This window comes from Pleurodeles waltl, chromosome 8, assembly GCF_031143425.1.
Source record: "Pleurodeles waltl isolate 20211129_DDA chromosome 8, aPleWal1.hap1.20221129, whole genome shotgun sequence".
NCBI lineage: Eukaryota > Metazoa > Chordata > Amphibia > Caudata > Salamandridae > Pleurodeles > Pleurodeles waltl.
Window position 1 is genome coordinate 1,460,591,103 of NC_090447.1, and position 23,493 is coordinate 1,460,614,595.

The 23,493-nt window shown below is 43.3% G+C and overlaps 1 protein-coding gene across 2 annotated transcripts in view; it reads right to left on the minus strand.

The window, feature by feature from the left end:
* Nucleotides 1–23,493, minus strand: part of ZBTB20 (zinc finger and BTB domain containing 20) — a 4,633,203-nt gene that overhangs the window by 2,423,148 nt on the left and 2,186,562 nt on the right. For both annotated transcript variants that reach the window (XM_069202644.1, XM_069202647.1), the window contains one exon: nt 150–226. The gene's annotated coding sequence lies outside the window, so the exon portion shown is untranslated. The remainder of the gene's footprint in view (nt 1–149; nt 227–23,493) is intronic.

The following is a 23,493-nucleotide window of genomic DNA, read 5'->3' on the forward strand; positions in this document are numbered from 1 at the left end:
CACCAAGGGTTCTGAATCACGCACATCGACACTCCCAATACGTAATAGAACTCTCGGAGCCACACACGGTCATTCTGACCTAATCCACGTGGGAGTTGCTAATTCTTGATGCAATGCTCTGTACAAACAACGGCAATACTAACACTTACCACAATGCAGAGGAGCGTTAGTCCTTCTTTTCACTCAGGTGCAGCTACACCAAATTCAAGTTGTTATTCCAGGCAGTCTGAAAGAAAACGTTAATATTCGGTTATAAGTGGTATTTCCGATGTAATTAATAATTTAACTTTCATAATATTTTAACATCCAAAGAACAGCACATTAAAACTCCAGCGTAATGGGTGATTTGTATTATACAAGAATAACTTATTTTTAGAATACCTTACAATTCATACTTGCATTAGCAGCTGGAGAAATGAAAATCAAAAAAGGCGACAAGTATTCTTGCAATCAGAATTTCAGCGACAAAATGCAGAGCAGAAAACAATTATGATCATTTTAATGTTTTACTAACTGTGAAATACGTCTAAAATAAGTTAATATCGCAAATAATATTTAAATGAGAAGAAGAGGTCGAGGACAAAAGCAAGAGTCGACAACACTAACAATAATAAAAAAACAAGCACTGACAAAGCTAAAAGGTCTCCGGTCTAAAAGGCCACGCTATTAGCTTTAATATTGCTTTTCTGATTGTTGTATACAGGCCAACATGTGTCATGAGGCATGTACAGGCATGGCTGATAATCTGGCAATGGGTCTTCTTTTAAAGAAAGGCTATTACAATATGGCCACCAATCCATGGGCATGCATCAAGAGGTACACTTGTACATGCATTATCATCAGGTGCACGGATATGTTGTGACGCATGCATGTGTGTGTGTGCCACGATAGATGTATGCGTATGTGTTGTGACTATCTGTTCATGTGTCACAACAGCCGTTTTGTTATTTTTCAAGTATCATTTTAACATTGTGACTAGCCGTGTTAGAGCAGTAAAATTAAAGTAAAAAAAAGTGCAAAATGTGTGTGCAACATCGCAAAAAATGAAGCAAGCAGCCCAGTAGTACATTACATCTGCAATGCCCTTGTTGAAAATAAATAAATACCTATTGCATATAGGGGCTGTGTGGAACATATGGATGGAGATGGCTGGAGGGGAACATCACAGGAGAGCGAGGCAAGGACCAAGCAGAAAAGAGAGAAAGAAGTGACAAAGGGTAAATTTACAAGCCCCTAGCGCCACCATGCGCTGCCCTTGCGTAATTTTTTTTCACGCTAAGGCGGCCTTTCTCCCGCACTGTGGGCCATATTTATACTTTGTGACGCAAAACTGCGCTAACGCAGTTTTGCGTCAAAAAAATTTGCGCCGGCTAACTCCATTCTGAAGCGCCATGCGGGCGCCGTATTTATTCAATGACGTTAGCCACCGGCGCTGCCTGGTGTGCGTGAAAAAAAACGACGTACACCAGGCAGCGCCGGCGTAGGGGGATATGGAGCTTGGGCGCCCAAAAATGGGGCAAGTCAGGCTGAGGCAAATTTTTCTCCTCAACCCGATTTGCGCCATTTTTTTCAACTCCCAACCCCCATAGAAATGACTCCTGTCTTAGCAAAGACAGGAGTCATGCCCCCTTGCCCAATGGCCATGCCCAGGGGACTTCTGTCCCCTGGGCATGGTCATTGGGCATAGTGGCATGTAGGGGGGCACAAATCAGGCCCCCCAATGCCACAACAAAAAAAAAAAAAACACTTACCTGAACTTACCTTAATGTCCCTGGGATGGGTCCCTCCATCCTTAGGCGTCCTCCTGGGGTGGGCAAGGGTGACAGGGGGGGGGGGTCCCTGGGGGCATGGGAGGGCACCTCTGGGCTCCTTCCGAGCCCACAGGTCCCTTAACGCCTGCCCTGACCAGGCGCTAAAAAACGGCCGTATGTCATTTTTTTTGACCCGCCCACTCCCGGGCGTGAATTTTGCCCGGGAGTGTAAATACGGCGCACATGCCTCGGAGTCACTTTTTTAGACGGGAACGCCTACCTTGCATATCATTAACGCAAAGTAGGTGTCCACGCTAAAAAATGACGCAAACTCCATGGACTTTGGCGCTAGACGCGTCTAAAATATGGAGTTAGTTTTGCGTCGGAATTGCGTAAAAAAAAAAAACGACGCAATTCCGGCGCAAACAGAGTATAAATATGCCCCTGTATTTGCAAAGTGGCACAATGCTTGCACTGTGCCACTCTGAAATCCCTTGCACCACATTATGCCTGAGCCAGGCATAATGTATGCAACAGGGACTTTCCGATGCAAGGAGGCCCGAAATAACAGCACAGTGAAATTTACAACATTTCACTGCACCGTTTATTCCATCATTTTTAACGCCTGCTTAGAGCAGGCTTTAAAATGACCCACTCATTTTAATCAATGAGCCTCCCTGTGCTTTGTTGAACTAGCGTCAACCTTTTTGACGCTAGTGCAGTATAGCGCCACAATAGCATCAAAATGTTTGACACTGTCATTCTAACGATCGTCATAGTGTGCAGTATTGAAAATACCTCGCCACCATGGTGTTGTTAAGTGGGGCAGGAGCGACGGAAGAAAAGTAGCGCATTTCTTGTAAATATGCCCCAAACTATAATTCATCCAGTCAGAACACAGTTATGATGAAGGACTGTAAAGCACAGCATACACACCCTAATGGTGTACTAGCATTAAAGGATAAGCAACTTCAGGGTTTGTTCAGGACCATGTTTGTTGAAAAAGCTATGTTTTAAGCTTCTTTTTGACTTGAAAAGAGCATGAGATATGTCTGATGAAAGTGAAAAGACAGTTGTGAGATAAGAAATAGAACAACCTCCCATCTGGCAACCTTTGAAACATTCAATATTCAGGGGATTAGTGAAAGGAGAGTGCAGAGTGCAAATTGGACGACTGAACCGAAATTATGCCAAAGGTAAACTGGTCTCCTGTAGACTCGGTGCAGAGATTTAAATACTGACCATTTCCGTAAGGGACCCAATGCAGCACTCTAGGATGGGAAGAAATAGGCGCACTGGTAGGAAAAGTTAGAAGCAGACGGGCTGCCATATTGTGTACAACCTGTAAGCAATGAATAAGGTAGGCCAGCATGTCCATAGAAAGAGAATAAACAAGCTGAGAAGTAATCAGGGAATGCACTACAGGCTTATTACCAAGTTGATAAAAAAAAAGGAATCACTTTCCTCAGCGATCTCAGTGGAGAAAAAAAGATGGCAGAAACCTGATTGCCTGTACGGAGAATGTGAAATTATAGTCAATAAGAAATCCGAAATTTCTAGCAGAATCAACAGGTACAGGCCTAAAAAAAACATAGAAATGTTACTAGATCTGCAGTTTTAGTAATTTGAATAATCTACTTGACCTAACTATAATGTACTTGACCTGTAAACTGGCCTCCAATTGAAAGATCCTAGCCAATAATTTGTTTTGTGGGGCCACCTTTTTTTTCATTTTCACATATGAGAGCACCTTCAAATACGAGAGTTCACCATTTCTGCTGTACAAAAAAGCTCTTTTTTTATTTAATAGACTAAACATTTTCTCCATGTATAATACGAATCTAGCCCACATACAGGGTACACATGACCTCTGGCTTGTGCCTTAGGTGTCTAATAGCATTGTCATCAGGGCAGGAATAATTACCAGTTCATGTTCAAAAACTCAATTTTAATAAATATATTACTAAAGCATGGTGTTTCAGTGCACTATAATTTACAGGCAGCACATTTTCCATTTAAAAGGCCACAATCTTTCCCACTAACATGCAGTTTTACTGCTAAAACAATGTAGCGTGTAAAAATGAAAGTCTTCTGATTTGTTTTCATCCTATAAAAATCTTTTTTTTACCACACCGAATTTAAAAAATGTGCCTCTTTAACTACTTAAGTATATTTTTAAATGTTTATACAGTTCACTTATTAGCTATTTCAATGTTGTGTTAGAAAAAAAGCCTGAAATCTTTCAGCCTTCCATTTCACATGCTTTGCATAGCACATTTGTCACACAGTTCACTTTACAAAATTCTCTAACTTCACAGTCAGAGAAAGTAAGGTGAATGTAGGAAGACAAACTGCCTTTTGACCTCTGTTTCCTAATGCAGAGCAAATGTGACAAGATAAAAACAATATTTGAAGGCATCTTTATTGCTCATTCACTTTCAGCTCGCCAGAACAGGCCAGTAGGCCCTAAAAATAGCTCATCCTGATTAAATCTGGTTTGCCACATCAAGTGGGCAAGTAGATGTCTCCAGGCCTGAGGTATCAGAGAAAGTCAAACTCTGCGGTCAAACAGGATAGCGACCAGGTGAGAGACTGCCTTTAGAAGATAAGGACCTTGTTCATGGCCCTATTACATTTAAGGTGGTTCTTATTCATCCAAATGACCACTAATGACCTACAGGATAGAATTTATCTAGGATATAAGACTGTTAGATATGAAAATGACACTGAGTTTTGTCTGCATATGAAATGATCTCGAAACTTAAGGAGAAGACATGAGATGCCAGTTGGATAATGTACATATTAAACAATGTGGGACTTAAAGGAGAAAACTGAGGGATGCCACAGGAGAGGACGGAAGCTCCAAGTATGAGAGCGAAAGAGAAACAGAATGAAAGATAGAAAATAGCACAGTTTCTTGAGGGCTTCCTTAAGGATGCCTGCTTCAATTAGCTTATAGTAAGTGTAGACTATGAAACAATGTTGAATCAATCAATCAGTAGATTTGTAGAGCTTTTCTTTTTTTTTTTCTTTTTGTGTTGACATTCTTTATTAACAGTGCAAGATGATACAGAACCAAAGAGGGAACAAGGTCCCAGCATGTACAAGAAGTGACGCATAATGGGTCATATAAAAGAGAAATCGAATAAAACAATGAAAAACAGTCAACCATATTTCTGATTCATAAGAAATGGACAGTTTAAAATGAAACAATAAGAGAGAGAGAATTTGAAGTTTTGGATTTAAGAGAAAGAAAAGAAAAGAGAGGGAACTCAGAAGGGGGGGAGGAAAAAAGGGGGTGTGAAAAAGGGGAGCGATAGGACAATGGTAGTACAAAGCCGCCTAGCGACGCAGTGGCAAGAATGTCACTTCTCACTGAAATGGGGCGTAGGTCTGAGTCACACCGTAACGTCGATTTACATTAAAACGCCAGTATAAGTCATGCTCCTTCATGTCAAAGATCAGAATATCAGGGTACCAGTATGTTGAGATATCGCAATATCAAAATAACAAAACAACTGGGACTGTTTGTACCTAGGCATTCCCCCAGCATGAACAATGACTGGTGCCTTGTACAACAGCTGTGACTCAGAAAGGTGCGACTATGAGGGAGTCTTTCAAGGGAGGGTGTAGAGGGCTAAGATCAAATTTCTAAGAGGTTGTAGAGCTTGTCTTATCATCTATGAGGGTATTTGGGTCCTGGCAGGGTCCAGTTGATTAGCCAAATAGCCAGGTCTTCAGGGACTTTCAGTACTCTGGAAGAGATGGGTCCAGAGATGAAAGGGTAGCTTGTTCCATGTCATTGCTGCTATGTAGGAGAAAGAAACAACCTCTGCATTTGCTAAGTTGGGTGTGGGGGGCAAGGGTTAGAGGAAGGAAAGTGACGTGGGGATGTCTGGTGGGCTGATGGAAGTTCAGGCTGTTGTTCAAGTAGGTGGGATCGCAGTTGTGTAGGGCCTTGTATGCTTTGGTCAGGAGCTTGAACTGGCCTCTTTTCTGTACCGGGATCCTGTTGAGTTCTCTGAGGTAGGGGGTAGCGTGGGTTTGTCCAAGGAGATCCAGGACGAGTCCTGCTGTGGCATTCAGTATGGTTGGTAGTTGTCGGAGGAGGTGATCTGCGTAGAGAACTTTGCCATAATCCAGTCGGCTAGAGATGAGGGCCTGGATGATGGTGAGTCTTCAGCTTTGGGGTAGCCATTTGAATTTCTTGTGAAGTATGCGGAAGATGAAGAAGCAGGTGAAGGAGATAGAGTTGACCTGAATCACTATGGTTAGTTTATGCCCAGAATGATTCCTAGGTCCCTCGCATTGTCGGGGGGTAGGAGCAGGTCTGAGTTCTCAGGGCTACCAGGATGTTTCCCATGGTAGGCTTCTGTTTCTGAAAATCATTACCTCTGTCTTGTCTGGGGTGAGCTTCAGGCAGCTGTCCTTCATCTAGTTAGCGACGCCTGTCATGCAGTTGCGGAAGATGGTCTTGGTGTTGGTGGTGTCCTTGGAGGGGGAGAGGATGAGTTGTATGTCGTCGTCATAGGATATGATATTGAGTCCATGGGAAGATACTGGCCAGAGGTGTCATATAAGTGTTGAAGCAAGGATCCTTGGGGTACTCCACAGCTACTTTTCTTGGGTTAGGAGGTGAAGGGGGAAAGGTGGACCTTTTGCATTCTTCCAGTGAGGAAAGAGGCAATCCATCAGAGAGCAGCTCCTTGGTTGCCTATGTTGTGCAGCCTTGTAATGATCATGTAGTGAGAGACGGTACTGGAGGCTGCTAAGAGGTCTAGAAGAGTCAGAGCTACAGTCTCTGTTTGGTCAAGTAGGGTTCAGATGTTGTTGGTAGCCGCAATGAGGACTATCTCGGTGTTGTGGTTGCTTAGGAATTTGCATTGAGAGGAGTAGAGTAGGAGGTTCTGTCCCAGATGTGAGGAGAGTTGTTGCTTGATGGCTTTGTCTAATACTTTGGACGGGGACGGGAGCAGGGAGATTGGTCAGTAGTTGTTGAGTTCACTGGGGTCCGCCGATGGTTTCTTTAGTAGGGTGTTGACTTCTACATGCTTCCAGTTTCTGGGGACGGTGGCAGTGGAAATTGAGGTGTTGAATAAGGTGGTAAGTACGTGGCTGATTATGTCTTTCCCGAGGTTTAAGATCTGGTGAGGGACCCTAAGTGTACCGAGCTCATGATGGAGACAGTGTCCTGTTGGATGAGCTGGCTCCATTCAGTTAATCGTATGTCTGTGGTGGTAGCGGGGTCGTTGGGTTGCTTGAAGAAGTTGGTGGCCTTAGTCTGGGGTTTGAAGTTTCTGTAGAAGTTGGCCATCTTGTTGTGGAAGAAGTATGCAAGGTTGTTGCAGAGTTCCTGTAAAGGGGTAATGTGGTTTGTTGCTGCTGAAGTGTTGGTGAATTCTTTGAAAATATTGAAGAGCTCTTTGCTGTTACTGGAGCTTGATCGATGCATGAAGCTAAGGTCTTTTTCTTTGGTTCTCTCAACTGTCTCTGGTAGAGGTTTAGGGCTGTCTTGAAGGTGGTCTTGTTGGTCTTGCACCATCTCCTTTCCAGTTGTTTACAGGGCTGCTTAGTGATTCTGAAGTCTTCAGTGTACCAGCTAGCCTGCTTGGTGGACATACTGTGGGTGTTGTCGCCGATGGAAGTGACTCTGTTGGCGCAGTTGGTAATCCGATTATTGAAGTTTCTGATGTTCTAGTCTAGTGTTGGAGGACATAGGGTGGATGGTGTTGAGAACATTGATCTGAGTGCCCTTTGAGAATTTGCTCCTGAAACAGTAGGGGTCTTTGGCAGTTTGGGGGCAGAGATCCTTGAGCTGGTGAGGTTGTAGTGGACAATGGGTTGGTTGGTCCATGTGAGATCTGTGGTGTGGCAGTATCTGATGCAGTCACTGGAGGTGAAGATGGGGCTAGCATTTGGCCAGCGGTGTGTGTGGGGTCGTGGATGAGTTGTGGTCATCCAGATGGAATTTGAGGTTGCTGAGAAAAATGTAGGTGTTGGAGTCTATGGCAAAGGAGGTTATGAAGTCGGCAAAGAAGTTGCAGAAGGCTGGATGTGGTCCTGGAGGAGAGAAGGCAAGGGTGCACTTAATGGCGTTTTTCTGTCTGTTTGGAGTCGGAAGATGAGATGTTCCATGATTGGGTGATATCCTCATTTGTGGTGGTGCACTGGATGGATTCCTTGTGTGTTATGACGATCCCTCTGCCAGGCTTGTTGATGCGATGGCAGTGGGTGATCTTGCATGCTTTGAGTATTGTGGTGGCGATGTTAGGCACAGAATTGGGGTTGAGCCAGATCGCCATGAGCAAGAGGACGTCAGGTGTGAGGGTGAAGATGAGGACCCAAATCTTGGTGGTGTGTTTGCATAGTGGGCATGTGTTGAGAATGGCGCATGTGAGTTGGTGCTTTTGTACAGGTGGCGTGTTTGGGCTGGGGCTGGTTAGTGGGCGGGTGTGTCTGTTGCGGCAGGTGGTGCAGATGAAAGGTCTTACCATGGAGGGTGGGCCGGTGCTTGTTGTGGGGTCGAGGGTGTAGAGCTTGGAGATGGTGTTTCTGTGGGGGGCAGGAGGGCCAGGTGTCATGGCAATGGATGTGGTCCAAGCATGCAGTAGCACAGACCGGCTTGCCCTTCATGCACCAGCACTGCGGTTTGCATTAAGTATGTCCTGGTGTGGGTGGGCCTTTTTTGGTGGGAAGAACAGTGAGTGGGAAAACACAGGCAGCAAAACCAGGGCAGCAGCAGTGTCCCTTTGTCAAACAGTGGCACCTGGATCATACTGGAACAAGCAGGAACTAAAGGCCACAGAAAAGTGGGAGGCTAGGTGCCCAGGTGCCTACTTGAATGAAACTGACTGAACCAATAAGTCCAAGGTGTCTATGATAATTGGTCACAGGCAGTAAGGCCGTTTCGGTGTTGTGTAATGGACGAATAGACGTGAAATGGATGAAAGTCAGATTGGGTGTTATCCAGCTGAGTGTTGTATTCTAGAAAACTGGTTACTTTTTCTTGACCACTGTGCGACTGACATACTTCTGGGCTGAACAGAGGAAGAAGGAGGAAAGCCATTGAACTAAGCGCAAACAGATGAGACAGACAACAAAGCCATTCATTCATGATCAAAGGGGTTGACCCAAAGCCAATATAAGTATATGTTCTGTTTTAGAAACAATAGGTCTGGCTCTGCAGCAGAGACCTATTAACCATTATCATGAGTGTAAGACTACTATATCAAGCCATTCTGGCAAACATATGAAGAACAGAAATGGAGATATAATCAAGAAGCGGGGATGTCACCAACCCACAAATATGAGATTTAGATTAATAATCAGCTCACATAGTAAAAGTTGTGATATAAATTAAACACTCAGAAATACAACTTGTGACATGACCAATAGACAAAAGCAGAAACTGCAAACATTTATTTATAGAAATAGAAGATATGATTTAATCAACACAGACAAACAGAAGTTACATTACAACCAATATACACAGATACAAGTTGTGATGTCACAAATACACACAAAAGGACACTGTAGTCATTAAGACGCAGAAACATAAGAAGCTGTGATACCACCAATATATACATACGGGTGCCGTCATACAATCCATACATAAAAATAAAAGCTTGGATATTACCTGTACACGAAGGCTATCCACAATGTATTGTTTGTTGATTACGTATTAATCATTTAAAATCATTAACTAATACTTCCTTTTGAGGTTAATACTTTATTTTACTTTACACACTTTTAAAATGTCCTCTTGCCAGGTTTGGTGTTAAGACCGGAGGCAGTCCAGCTTCCATAGTAATAAAATCCATTGCTTGACTGAATTAAGATTGATCACAGTGTGAAAGACATTGTACAGTAAATGAATTAAGCCAATAACCTGGGGAACCAATTGTCCTCTGACTGGGGATGTTTTTCCTTTAAGTCACAAGCACTGAGGGCCTCATTTACAAGGCCTTTCTGTCACTGTTGCGTAAATTCTTTGACACAACGGTGGTACAAGCAGTGCTCTACACTGCTTCACATTTACAAACTGATGCACTGGGTCCAATGTATCAGTTTCTAAAGCCTTGCGTCATATTATATCTCTGCTAGGTATAAAGTATGCAAGGTAGGCCTTCCCACGGAAAATCCATGCAGAACTGAGTCAGTGAAATTTACAATATTTCACTGCATCATTCTGTGACTTTACTGCTTCAGAATTTTAACTCCTGCTCAGAGCAGGCGTTAAACTGACACATGGCTTTTCTCTATGGAAGCGCTGCTAGAGTAGCATCCTTTTTTTAAAAACCTTTCCATCTATGCATCAGTTTAGCACCACTGATGCGTCAGAATTTCTGATGTATCTGTGAAAACGTGTGCCATGGAGCTCTGACAAGTGCATCCATTGCGTCATTAGGCAATCATTGGCCAGCGCAAAAACTCTGATGCATCCTGTAAATGAGCCCCTGAGTTTTAGCTAATACTTTGTCCCCGGTCTCCGGCTAAAAACTGTGAGATAACCAATAAACACAAAAGCTATAATATTAATATTAAACACACTCAGAAAAACTCTTGCATAATAGGGACAAATAGAAGCGACTATGTAATTAAAACAGACTAAAAAATCGAATATACATATACAAATAGAGGCAGTGATAGTCCTTTCATGCTAACAAATAGAAACGTGTCTGCCATCCATAAGCACACATAGAAACTGTTATAATCCCCAAACACGCAAATAAATTGATGATACATTCAGTGTGCACACAGACACAAGCTGTGATACAATCCAAACATATGTAAGTAGGCGTAATGTCATCATATATTCACATACATAGACAATAAACAATGTGCATACACAGGCACTATAATATATTACTCTCTAATTGAAACTGTGATATAATCAAAATACACAAATAGATTATTTGTTACAAACTATACATGTGTATGTGCAGTGATACAATCAATACACACAAAAGAAGCTGTGATTTAGCTCGTGCACAGAAATAGGAGCAGTGATGTAATTAGTGCACAAATAAAAACTATGATATGATCAACAGGAATACACAGACAATAATATTTAAGAAATAGAAAAAGATAGAAGCTGTGATATAACTAATACAGATAAACTGGACATGTGAAAATCAACACAACAAAATGGAACTGAAGATATAATTAATTCACAGACGTAGAAACTGTGACATAACCAATACACAGAAATTGAAGAGCTGATTTAATGAATTCGTGCAAACAGTTGTGATTTTATCAAAACACCTTAACATTTCCATTCATTCTGAAATGTAATTTTACAAATACCCCAAAACATCTCAGAAAAAACACCAAATGAGGCGCTCATTTCAGCGTTTTCCAAGTCTGAAGCACACATCAACAAAGGTTGGATATCTGAAAATTAGGACAAATGAGCCCCTGCAGAGATTGAATAACTTAATCCGTAAAAACGTGTTATTTAATCAAGGAAATAACATTAGGGCACCTGCACCGAAATAACTACGTCTGATAGCAACACATGCTAATTCTAATCAAGCACAATTGCCAGTAAAATTACGGTTGTCAGGGGTCATATTTTATGTTTTTTCAGATACTATACAGTATTACTTTTGGGGCCTGACTCACAAAGCTTTTTCTGTGAGAAGTTGTGTTTTAAACAAGACTCAGGTGTTACTTACTCAAGAATTTCCAGGAATAAAGTATGCTTACTCCTGGAAAACAGCCTTGCGAACAGGCTTTTATATATTGATGCCCCTACATATCAGGGATTGGAATCTCCTGCACTGAAGATAGTCTCAGTTGTCTTTTTTTAAATGAAAATTTAAAGACAGTTACAAAGGGAGAAGCATAGGCAATGCATCACAGAATAAGTACATCCATAAATAGGGGTTCAGCTATGACAGTTGATTTTTGGATCAATTGCCCTACCATGCCTAATTTCACTCCCAACAAAAGCAAAGAAAACACATCAGGGAAAAATATGAAATCGGGGGTGATTAGGACTACTCAGAGTGCAGAGCAGGACAGGGACCTACAATTGTGTTACCAGCAGTGCCATCAGAAGTGTCCTACGCCATATGTAGTTACCCTGAGCAGCAACCTCGCAAGGGTGCACAGACGTCGGGAGCAGTCTCTCTTAATATGCTTAATATGGCGCCTGAGCAGGAGGGACGGCGCCCTCCTTGTCCTTGCCAGTCCACACGCCCAAGTAAATCTGCAGGGGGGGGGTTGGGTTCGAACCAAATGTCCTTATATCATGATCTCACAGGCATTAATTCTCAGTAAGCAGGTAAATTATCTTGACAATGTGCCGCATCTTCAAGCCAGGTATCTTTCTGTGGGACAAGGCGACATCCCCAGTGCATTGCCATCTGCCTCTCAGCTAACAACAACAGGAGCTCAGTCAATTCCGCCTCTCGGGGGAATCTCCAAAAGATATCCCAGCAGTGCAACTGGGGCGTACGTTCTAATCACAGGTTAGTGATTTTGTCAATAGTGTCAAAGTCCAGATGCCAAAACCTCCCCACTCCCGGGCAGTCCCAGGCTGAGTGTAAAAAATCTGCATATGGCGCTGAGAATCAAGTGCCATGCACATCATCTAGAACACCAATGTTGTGTAGTGTTTCTGGGGTTCAATTTAACATGTGTAAGTATTTAAAGCGGACAATGCACAGGCGGCAGTTGGGCGATAGAGCTCGCGCTTCAGCACAGCAGAAGTGCCACTGCTCTTCTGAGATGGGGATGTCAAGGACGTCTGACCATGACTGTTGGGTGCAGGGCATATGCACCGGGGCTTGCATATCTGCATATATTCCACTGATGAGCCTGCGTTGGAATGGATTCACCAGGAAGGCCTCAATGACTCGAAAGGTGTGGACCACCGCAGGGAATAAGTCATGCAGCCCACAAATCGCAGCTCTCAGCTAGAACTTAGTGAAAGTGTCTAACAAAGAAACATTGTGTACCTGTAGGGACTGCTGTGAAGTGATGAAGGAGCCCTCTGGGTAAATGTTGCCCATTGTTGTTAGGTGTAGCTTGCGCAATCTAGTGCCTGTGTGGCATCATGCGTGATGGGTAATGCAAGGTGGGCTATTAAGGGAATTGAGGGGCAAAAGAGGACATCTATGCAGGCTCTCTTTCTCAGCTCATCCCAGGTCCACACCGTGCATCCCACCGTGTCTATCCTAACCCTGGGGCATTTCGGAGTTTGGAACACTGCCATGCAAAGGGGCCATGTGGCATCATGATCATGTTCAGGCGCCCTGTGGTCCATGAACTGGACCCGGTACAGCAAATAGTGTGCAAAGTGCGGTTGCACATTGAAGTAGTGAAGGTCCATAGCTGGTACTGCCAGACCAACCTGCTCAAATGGAAGTTTGAGGACCTCCCAGGCAATTATGGGTTGCATGCTGGCTCATGTTAGTGCCATCAAAAGGGAATGGAGACGGCGCCTAAAGTATAGTGGCGATGGAAGCAAGAGATTAATAAACAAGTAAAGAAATTTGGGGAAGGCCACCGTTTTAGCCAGGGCTAGTCTACCGGCCATGAAGAGCAGGAGCTTCTTCCAGGCGTTGACCCGCTCCTCCATCCAGTCCATTAGGCAGCCATAATGGGAGAACCATAGATTGTCCAATTTGCAGATAAGCCAGACTCCAAAATACTTAATTGGTTCTATTGCCCACTGAACTCTGAAGTCACCTCCTGAGTTGCTGCCGTGACTTAGCCAAATTGATAAGAATTCCAGATAGTCCACCAAATCTTGTGAATTCCTGAATCAGGGGATCCAGATTGTCATAGGGGTGTTTATTCATTTTTTTTATAACCAATTTTATTACTTTTGAACAGTGCGTACTCATCAAACATCATTAGTAACAAGCATTGAATAGTCAGATTACGTCTGTCAATTTCCACTTTATCATGTTTCCTTAGACACCCCCAAGATGCAAACATTTTCTTTTTTTGTCGTGCACACCAGTCAACACCTGCCTGCCACACTGCAACCAATGGGATTGTGGGCTGCTTCCACAGGTGGGCTATTAGGAAGGCCACTCCTATAAAACTGTTCTGCAACTGGGCCTCCGAGCTCCTCTACTAGGCCCAACAGTGCTATTTTTGGGGTCAAGTCAATCATATGCCCCAGGACTTCTGAAATCTCTTCTACAACCACTTCCCAAAAGGGTATTAGCTGCGGGCAGTCCCAGCCCATATGAAAGAAATTCCCTGTGAGAAGGCTAAACCTAGCAGATGCCAGTGGGCCTCTGTGAACATCTGCTGCATATATGCAGGGGATAGGTAGGTTGTGTGAAAATAGTTAATGTACCTGTTAGAAATGGGGTCTTTGGTTGGCAGTCAGGTTACCCCCGTCCAAGCAAGGACCCTCACTCTAGTCAGGGTAAAAGAGAATCACCCTCAACTAACCCCTATTTACTCCCTTGGTAGCTTGGCACGAGCAGTAGACTTAACTTCAGAGTGCTAGATGTAAAGTATTTGTACCAACACACACAGTAATTTAATGAAAACACTACAAAATGACACAACACAAGTTTAGAAAAATAGAGAATATTTATCTAAACAAAACAAGACCAAAACAACAAAAATCCACAATACACAAGTCAAGTTATCAATTAAAAAGCAAAAAGAGCCTTCATGTAGTTTTAAACACACACTAACACTGTTAGCGTGAAAATATACCTTGGGTGCATCAAAAATAACCTCGCACGGGTGAGTGTGCGTCAAAAAGGACTTGCAATGCCTCGATTTCACTCACAAGCAAAACCAGTGCTGCAGGCCCACTAGTAGCATTTGACTTAGAGTCTCTGGGCACCTCTAGTGCACTGTACTAGGAACTTACTAATAAATCAAATATGCCAGTCATGGATAAGGCAATGACATACACATTTTGTAAAGGAGCACTTGCACTTTAGCACTGGTTAGCAGTGGTAAAGTGCCCAGAGTAACAAAAACAGCAGAATTAGAGTCCAGCACACATCAACAAACTGGGAGACAGAGGCAAAAAGTTAAGGGTGACCACGCGAAGGATGAAAAGTCTAACAGTATCATGCATAGGGGTATGGATATAGCCAGTCCACTTGGGGCCAGGGATGCTTCCCTCCAGTTGTCGTTGTTTAAGTCTCCAATCCAGTTTGCCCATTTCCGTCTCAAAGAGTCAAAGCAGTCGGGGCTTGAGTAAGCAAGGATCGGTAGATGTTAATCATAGACAACAGTCTGTAGGATTCACACTTCTAAGTTTAAGTCTCCAACCCAGTTTGCCCATTTCAGTCTCAGAGTCAAAGCAGTCGGGCGTGTGTGAGCAAGGATTGGTAGATGTTAATCATAGACAACAGTCTGTAGAATTCACACTTCTGTGGGTCTTCCACAGGCTTTAAGATGGTAACAATGAGCATCTTGCATAGGGAGGGGAGCAGCACAACCCTCTCCATGGGCTCCTCGTACAGGGCAAGAAGATACGGAGCCAGAAGAGAAGCAAACTCTTTTTAGAATGCGAAGGTGAGTCTGTCCAGGCCCGTGGCCTTGTTTCCCGACATCACACCTATCACCTGAATGACGTCCTCTGCTGTAAATGGCTCATCTAGGAACTAACGCTGTTCATCGCCGTAGACCCTTTATTTGAGGCGGTCGAACCTGCAGGTCAGCAGATCAATTTTGGTGTTGTTGACTGTTAGGCTGTGCTTCAAATCTAGAAAAATTGCTTGCTTGTCTGGCTCTTGAGGCGTGCCCTCTCCACTTCCTGGGCATAGGTGGCGATCCTCCATTGACCATTCCATCGTGTGCATCTTCTGGAACTGGTCAAAGGATAGTTTTGATTGCTTTGTGTCAGTTTTTCTGATCTTAAAGATCATGTGGGACAGCCGGACAGCTATGTTGATGGGCCGTCGGTAGTGGACTGAGGAGCATTCAGCGCCCTGTAGGATGACTAGGGCCCTCCACATACACAAAAGGCCATTTATGGGGGGCACGAGCGGACCACGCAGTTTCGATATGGTCCATGCAATGACTGTACCCTCAATTCACTAGTAGAGTGTACCACTATGTTCACCCCACCAGGGTTAGTCCCTCGGGATAGTGTTAAGTAGGCCTGCTACTCCCTATTTGCCCTAGAAAAGGGGCACAAGCAGGATGGCAACCAGCAACCAGTCCCATAAATGATGATGGAATTCAATGCTGCAGGCGCTATAAGCCCCTGAGGCAACAATCTAGTACTGCATGGAGGTCACTAGGCGCACATCAACACCAGGGTGCGTGAACCAGAAATATTACAGCAATCAGTTTGAGTGAGGCATTTGGGGTAGGCAGAACAAAAATGTCACTGCAGTAAGGTTTCTAGCCAGGGGTCGAGTGTCTGTAAATATAAATCCCTTCTTCTGTACGGTGTTTCCTTCCTTTATAGGTAGGCTGTTTTTATGTAAATCAAATATCTAGATTACTTTCTGGAAAACCACAGGCCTCAGTCCACCTAAACAAGCTATGGGCGGAATTCAACATCCACAGGCGTCGTGGCTGCTACCAGGAGTGTTGGACCGTACATCTTTTGGCACCTCTGGCTCTAGTTGCTAGGCAATAGCATGAAGAAGGGTACTACAGAAGATCAAGAGTTTCTGAGGACCAAGGAGTCAAGTCAGAAGAATAGCTTTCTTAGTGATACCACCAAGCCTTAGTTAAACATGTACTAAAGCAAAAGGTGAGGAGTGACACGATAAGGACCGAAGCTGAGGAATTCCTAAACCAATTCATAGCGTTACACATCTTGTTCCCAATTGATACTTAGAGACTGTTTCCGCCATCCCAAAGAAGAACAGAAAAATGCCCCCAGAGGCTCAGGTGATAGTGAGTTCTCCATAGTATCCGGAGAATAAAGAAATTTAATATAAGGGTAACTAAAATCTCCCTTTCACATAATACCACTTGGTCAAGAGCTGAGCCTGGTGCCCAGTTCTTGTTCTTCTTCCCACATAGGCCACTGTTCACAGATAAAAAGACGCCTCTCCCAAGAAAGCCATCTACAATTAGATCTGACTCCAGGAACTTGCTTGGCTTTTTGTTTTATGAGCAATGACTTGATAAACACTTTTAGCCCGCTAAAAGGTTCTAATAACGAATAACGTACGTTTTATTTTACAATAGGCACGAGTCATTGTGCACTAGTGATCATACCACCACGACAAGCAAACCCACGTGAGGACAGTGTCAGTCAGGGAGCATCAACATTACCTCAAGTATAACTACACACACATATGATCTTATAGCTTCACTCTTGTAAATGCTTAGTCAGTGAAGGTTATTAATAATTCACGCCTTCCAGATAAAGACTGATTATTGGCCAAATGTACAATACGGATGTTAAAATGTGGGTTTTCTGAAGGGAAAGCAGCTTGACGCCTTACCAGAAGATTCTGGAAAAGGTAAAAAAAAAACACACCCAAGGGATCATAAACTTAAAAACTGCGGTGGAATAGATTTTGGAACATCTCAGGCACGTGGCAACAGACTACATACCGTGGCAGACTTGAAAAATCTATGTTCCCATCATAAACTGGGTCACGTTCCTTGCTATTTAGCAGCGTAATGTTTACGGACATCTGGAAATATATATGAAACACTGTGCTTTTGTTTCAAGAAAATGGAGGCAAGCAATCACATCTGGACACTCCCTTTCCTAATTATATCACATATTGTTCCATAGCCAATGAAGCCTCTGCACGGACTGTCAATGGAGTTAATCCTTGTACTGAAGCAAATGGAAAGGAGGACCTGAAGTCACTTCACTGGCTCCTACGTTACTCAATTACCTCACGTTTGCTGTATTTAAGCGAGCCCTTTTATTTTTTTAGCAATTATGTTTGTTTTTCTCAAAGTAAAAAAAAAAGAAGTATGGTAACATTAGTGTTGAATCAGAAATCCTTGGCATGATTTCCCCCAACTTTTTGCCTTCAGTCCTCCTGTCTTTGCTGGGTTCGTTTTTTTCTGGTCATATGGCTCTACACTCATTACCACTGCTAACCAGTGCTAAAGTGCTTGTGCTCTCTCCTTTATACATGGTAACTTTGGCTTCCACCCAATTGACACCTTTAATTTACTTTTAAGTCCCTAGTAAAGAAGTACTACCTATACACGGGACCTGTAAATCACATTCTACTAGTGGACCTGCCTGCACCACTGATTGTACTACCCACGTAGATAGCCATTTTTAATGTGTCTCAGACTTTCCACTGCAGCCTATGGATGCCATTTTAAACTGACATTTCAGCCTGGCATGACAAACTTTTTTCCAGCCTAAACCCTCCTTTTTAATACATACAAGCTGCCCTGTGGTAATCCCTAAAGAGTCTATAAGGCAGATTGCAGCGTATTTAAAAAGTTGGACATATATTTTTGACATGTGCATGTCCTTGTAGGGAAAAACTTTTAAAATAGTTTTTCACTACTGCGAGGCCTGAATCCTACTTAAGTGAACACTGGGTTTCCTTATTACATTTAATAAGTGATAACTTTCAATAGGAAGCAAGCAGGAATGTCAAGTCTGGTCTCTTAAGCACTGTAATTGAAAACCCTCCTTAATGGTAAAGTTGGATTTTAAGTCACAATTTTAAAATTGCCACTTTCAGAAAGTTGGCATTTTCTTGTCCAAACCATTTGGTGCCTGGAACCTGTATCCTGAGTCACTTCACTAGGAGTAGCTGACAGCTGGTCTTTGTGTATTGGTCCCAGACAGTGAAACAAAGGACAAATAGGTGTTGGCAGGATGGGCAATCTCTATCACCTACCACACTTGCACATCACAAAGACTCTGCCTCAGTACACTTACAAAGGGTTTCACACTAGTCTTTTGTGCCCACAGACAAGTTGGGGGCAGGGAAGGCAAGCAATAAATTCCAGAGACCTCTATAGGAAGAGAGCTCTAGAAGCTTCTCCCACTTCAAAGTGGGCACCAGGTACAAAAAGTGGCTCTTCAGACCCAACTCTTCAGTAGACTTCTGAATCTGTGGAAGACTCTGTGGAACATGTATGCGTTACAGAGGGTGGGGGTGAGCAACAAACCTTGAGCACTCCACAGATGAGTTTGGGGGCTTCCAAGGCATAAGGTGTCAGGTTGACAGCTTGTGATCTATCCATTAAGAGTACAGTAGGTTGTGTACACTGCTCCTCCTGCTAATTTCCATCAGAATCTGCATCTCTTTTTGGAGAGTGATCTATGATATTCATAAAGTTGCAGCTGTGCAGGGCATGATGCACTCGTATATAGCAGAAGTGTTGTGTAAAGTTTAACTCAATCTATCCAGTCCTGCTAAGTGCTTAATCTAAATACATAGCCGCAGGGAGATTTCCTTTGATGTGTTTCCTTTCTATCATGTGGATTTTGATAGCATTCTATAATTTTATCACTGTGGTGGTGGCTAGTGGGCCATTTTCCAATCGTGTTTTTGATTTCAAAATGTCTAAACACAATGTGTAAACACAAGTATGTAGGATCTTTCTTTATGCCACTGTTCAACATTTTGCCCCAGTAGAGGGAATGCATGTCTTAGACCCTTTAGGCAATCTGTCCAAACAGACCGAAGGCTCTTCGATTGGAGAGTATGTCAATCATTTACCATGACTAATTAGGCTGTTGAGTAATGGTATATTAGATTTGGAAAGGCAATACCACCTCCATAGCAGAAAGGACACTTTTCAGTAAAACTATATAACGACTTTAAGGTCTCAGGAGTAACCCTATTAGTTTAATGTCTACTTACTTGAGAATTTGAGTGACCAGCAGAGTACAGGGTGCCTGAATTTCACACAGGATCATTTTTGAGCAAAAAGGGGCACCTTCCTGCACAAAAAAGAATCCCCTGAGGCATATTTCTCTTTCTATCTGTGGTGCCGAATACAGCACAGGTAGAAAGAGGAAGTAACGAGGAGAATAGAGATATTTCTCCTCCTTAAGCATCACCTGGAGAAGCGCAGCAGTTTTGGTGCATTCCCAGGTCTACCACTAATGGTAAATCTGGAAATGAGTTGAAATTAATGGGAGTTGTGTGGGAACACCCATGTACCACCCATAGAATGCCTTTCTGGGGCAGAGTAATGCAACACAGTGATTTGCGCTGCATTACTCCTGATTTATCAAGCCACTCAGGGCCATGTAAGGTGGCCCTGCGCGGCTTGATAGATCGCAATTTACTGATTGTGTTGCTTTTGCACCCAGCTGTGTGGTGCAAATGGAATCCAACCCTTTCATGAATTTGCCCCCAAGTTTCTTTATCTTGTCCTCCACCTGAGATGCCAGGTCCTCGTACTGTGTCAGAAAAAGTGGGGACCTTTCTAAATTTACGGTAAAGCATGAGAGATGCCAAACTTCCTAAATAGCCACTCTCAAAGTTGAGGAATCTGGGGTTACAACAAAAAATATTAAATTCTCATTATAACCCTTGTTCCTTCATATATCTGCAGGCACTTATAGTTTAAAAACACAGAGACATTTTAAAGAAAAGTGGCGCTGCACACAGTGCAGTGCAACTTTTCTTGCACCCTTTGGTCCTCCCTTACCGCCACCATGTGTGTGCCGTACTTAAAATACGGCACACCATGGCGCAGGGTAGGGGACAATAGCATAATTTTTTTTAAAGCTATTGATGTACTCTGCGGGAATAGCACCAAACTTTTGGCGCTACTCCTGCAGAGTACATAGGGTCCCATTGCATTCAATGAAATGCCCATTTTAACGCCTGCTACGAGGTGTTAAAAATTCCCAAAAAATGATGCAAGGAAATCTGTTAGATTTCCTTGTGCCATTTTTTCACATACCCCACCCCCCAACAGGGGAACGCCCCTTTTGCATACATTATGCCTGGTGCAGGCATAATGTAGCGCAAAGGGTTACAAAGTGGCGCAATGCATGAATTGCACCACTTTATAGAATTCCTTCTAATGCCGGATTAGCATCAAAGAATGACACTAATGTGGTATTCGATTGGTGCTAGGGGCTCTAAAATATGCCCCACAGTTCTCTAAAGCCACTTCAGTATGTACACTTTGTTTGAATTAGCTAGATTGTGAATTGCAGATGATTCAACAAGCTGGGTTTCAGATGCAACCGCATGACGACTTTCAGGAGCTAGAATGTTAACGCTACAATATGTGGTAAATCATTTTATGAATATCAAGTAAGAACTAATAAATTATGATAAAAATTATGTTGGTATCCTTATCTTAATGTGTGGGAGCAGTGCAAGTACAGCAAAATTAATCTAGGATGGATGATTGGTGGCCCCAAGTTGAAGCACTGGTAAATGCCAATAAAAAGAGAGCATGTATTTGGGTAAAAAAAACAATGATGTGCCGGAATCCAGCATATCACATAGGGACTGATTTATTGTTTGGCCGGCCAAGTAATCTCCATTGGCCTGGCAGAAGACTTAAAGTCCACCAAATTTATGAACCTCAAGCCGGCGGCCATTTCTAAAGCATTGTCAGGTACCGCTGTCATGACACTTCCTGTCAATGCTGTTTAAAGTTGGGTGCACAAGTTTGTCAACATGATGGAGCCATCTATAAAATGTAGGGGCATATATACAAGCCCTGCGGTCCAAGTGTCTTGCTGCACCACCCTGCATCTCTGGAAATGGGCAGAAATACGCTGTATCTATAGATACTGTACATTTCTGTTCTCTCCACCTGTGCCGGCTCACAAATTGCTGACTAGCATTAATGCAGGCACCCTTACACCTTGGTGCACAAATGTCTGCATTGTGGAGGTGATTGTTTTTGTGCAGGAAGGGTCACCTTCCTGCATAAAAACAATCAAGAGAGGTGTTTTCCTCTTTCTATGTGTGCTGCATAATGCAGCACACATAGAAAGAGGAAAAATGTGGATAAAGATATTTCTCCCTGTTGCGTTACTTCTACGCCACCTCTGAGGTGGCATAGGAATCTGATGCATTCCCAGACTTGTAAATCTGTGAATACATCAGATTCCTCATTATTCCATGTGTGTTGCATAGCCTTGTAAATACGGGATGGCACACTACGCCACCAGAGCATAAAAAAATGACTCTGTGGCGGCGCAGTGTGCTGATAGGGCCTTGTAAATGAAGGACTTCTTTTTTTTAACTTTTGAAGCAGGATTTTCTTTTTGAAAACAAAAAATAAAATGCTCTGCATGCAATTGGAAGTTATTTCATGATGAGGGGGGCTTTTAGCAGTTTTCACTGCCCCTTACTGCTAGGGTTGTGCCGGTGATGATGGATAGACAAAAATGACCTATATGTCTGCCCATCTAAATTGGGTGGGTAGACAAGGAGGTCAACATCCGATGGCCCTTACTCTGTCAGGTCGTTGGAGGTGTTGAAACATGGGGGAGATAGAGTAGTGTCCACTGTGAATAAACCTAAGGCCTGCCCACTTTAAATCGGGCGGGTGTACCACAGTCTTGATGGTAGGATACTCTGTTGCGACAGAGTATACGTAGCACCAAGACATAAATCAGGCCCTCCTGGCCTTATTTACAATGAAATGGCGCAGCACGGTACCACAATTATTAATAGCGTTTTGCTCCTTCTATGTGTGCTGCACAGTGCAGCACACACAGAAACAACAAAAAACGAGGAGAAATAAATGTATTTCTTCTCGTGGCACCACTCTAACGCCACCCCGAGGGTGGTGTTAGTCTTTGGCGCTGCCTCAGGTTTACGATTTTTGTAAATCTGAGGCAGAATCAAAAAGCAATGAGTGTTGCTCAATGCAGAACATGGGCATACAGCCACAGCAACACCCACTGCACGCATGCCCCTTTGCTGCATAAAACTGCGTTGGGTGGCACAGATTCACAAGGCGGCGTTAAATATGGAGCATGTATGGAGTATGTAAATATGGAGCACGGCACAGTGCCTCAAGAGCGTTGCTAAAAGTGACGCTTCGGTGGAGCAAGGGCCTCGTAAATGAGGCCTTTAGGGGCATATTTACAAGAAACTGGCGCATCAGCGTCAGTTTTCTTGTGTCGTCCCTGCCCCACCTAACAACACCATGAATGCGCCGTATTTATAATATGGTGCAAAATGGGGGTCGTTAGCACAATAGCGTCAACATTTTTTACACAATTGTGGTGCTTTGCTACACTAGCGTCAAAAATGTTGACGCTAGTGCAGCAAAGTGCAAGGAGGCCTATAGGTTCCTATTCCTACTCTGAGTGGGCGTTAAAAATGACACCAAAAGTGGCACAGTGAAATCTTTCAAATTTCACTGCACCATATTTGTGAACCTCCTAGTGCCGGAACGCCCCCTTGCATACATTATGCCTGGTGCAGGCATAATGTGGGGCAAGGGGTTAAAAAGAAGTTGATGCGCTGCCTGGGGCCCCAGAAAGGGATTTCTTCTCCCCAATTGTGGGTTCAACAACCACAAGCACGTGGGGGAGATACCTTCACTATTTTCACCTTTGGAGGTCGACTAAATCTTTGGGCTTGGCGAAGAGTGTAATAGTCAGAATCATTCAATCACAAATCATTGACACTATATCATAACAACACTAAACACCATAAACAATTTAACACTGAGTCAGACTCCAAACCAAATAAAGTTTCAAAGCTTTATTACAATGCTATAATCAATGTGACGTATATGATGTGCAAAACCAAGTTATAAACATACATGAAAACCATAGGCTGACCAAAACGTCTGAAAAGATTTAACCTACTAAACGTCATTACTGTTAGACACTCCAAAAGAATAGTGTAGATGAGCA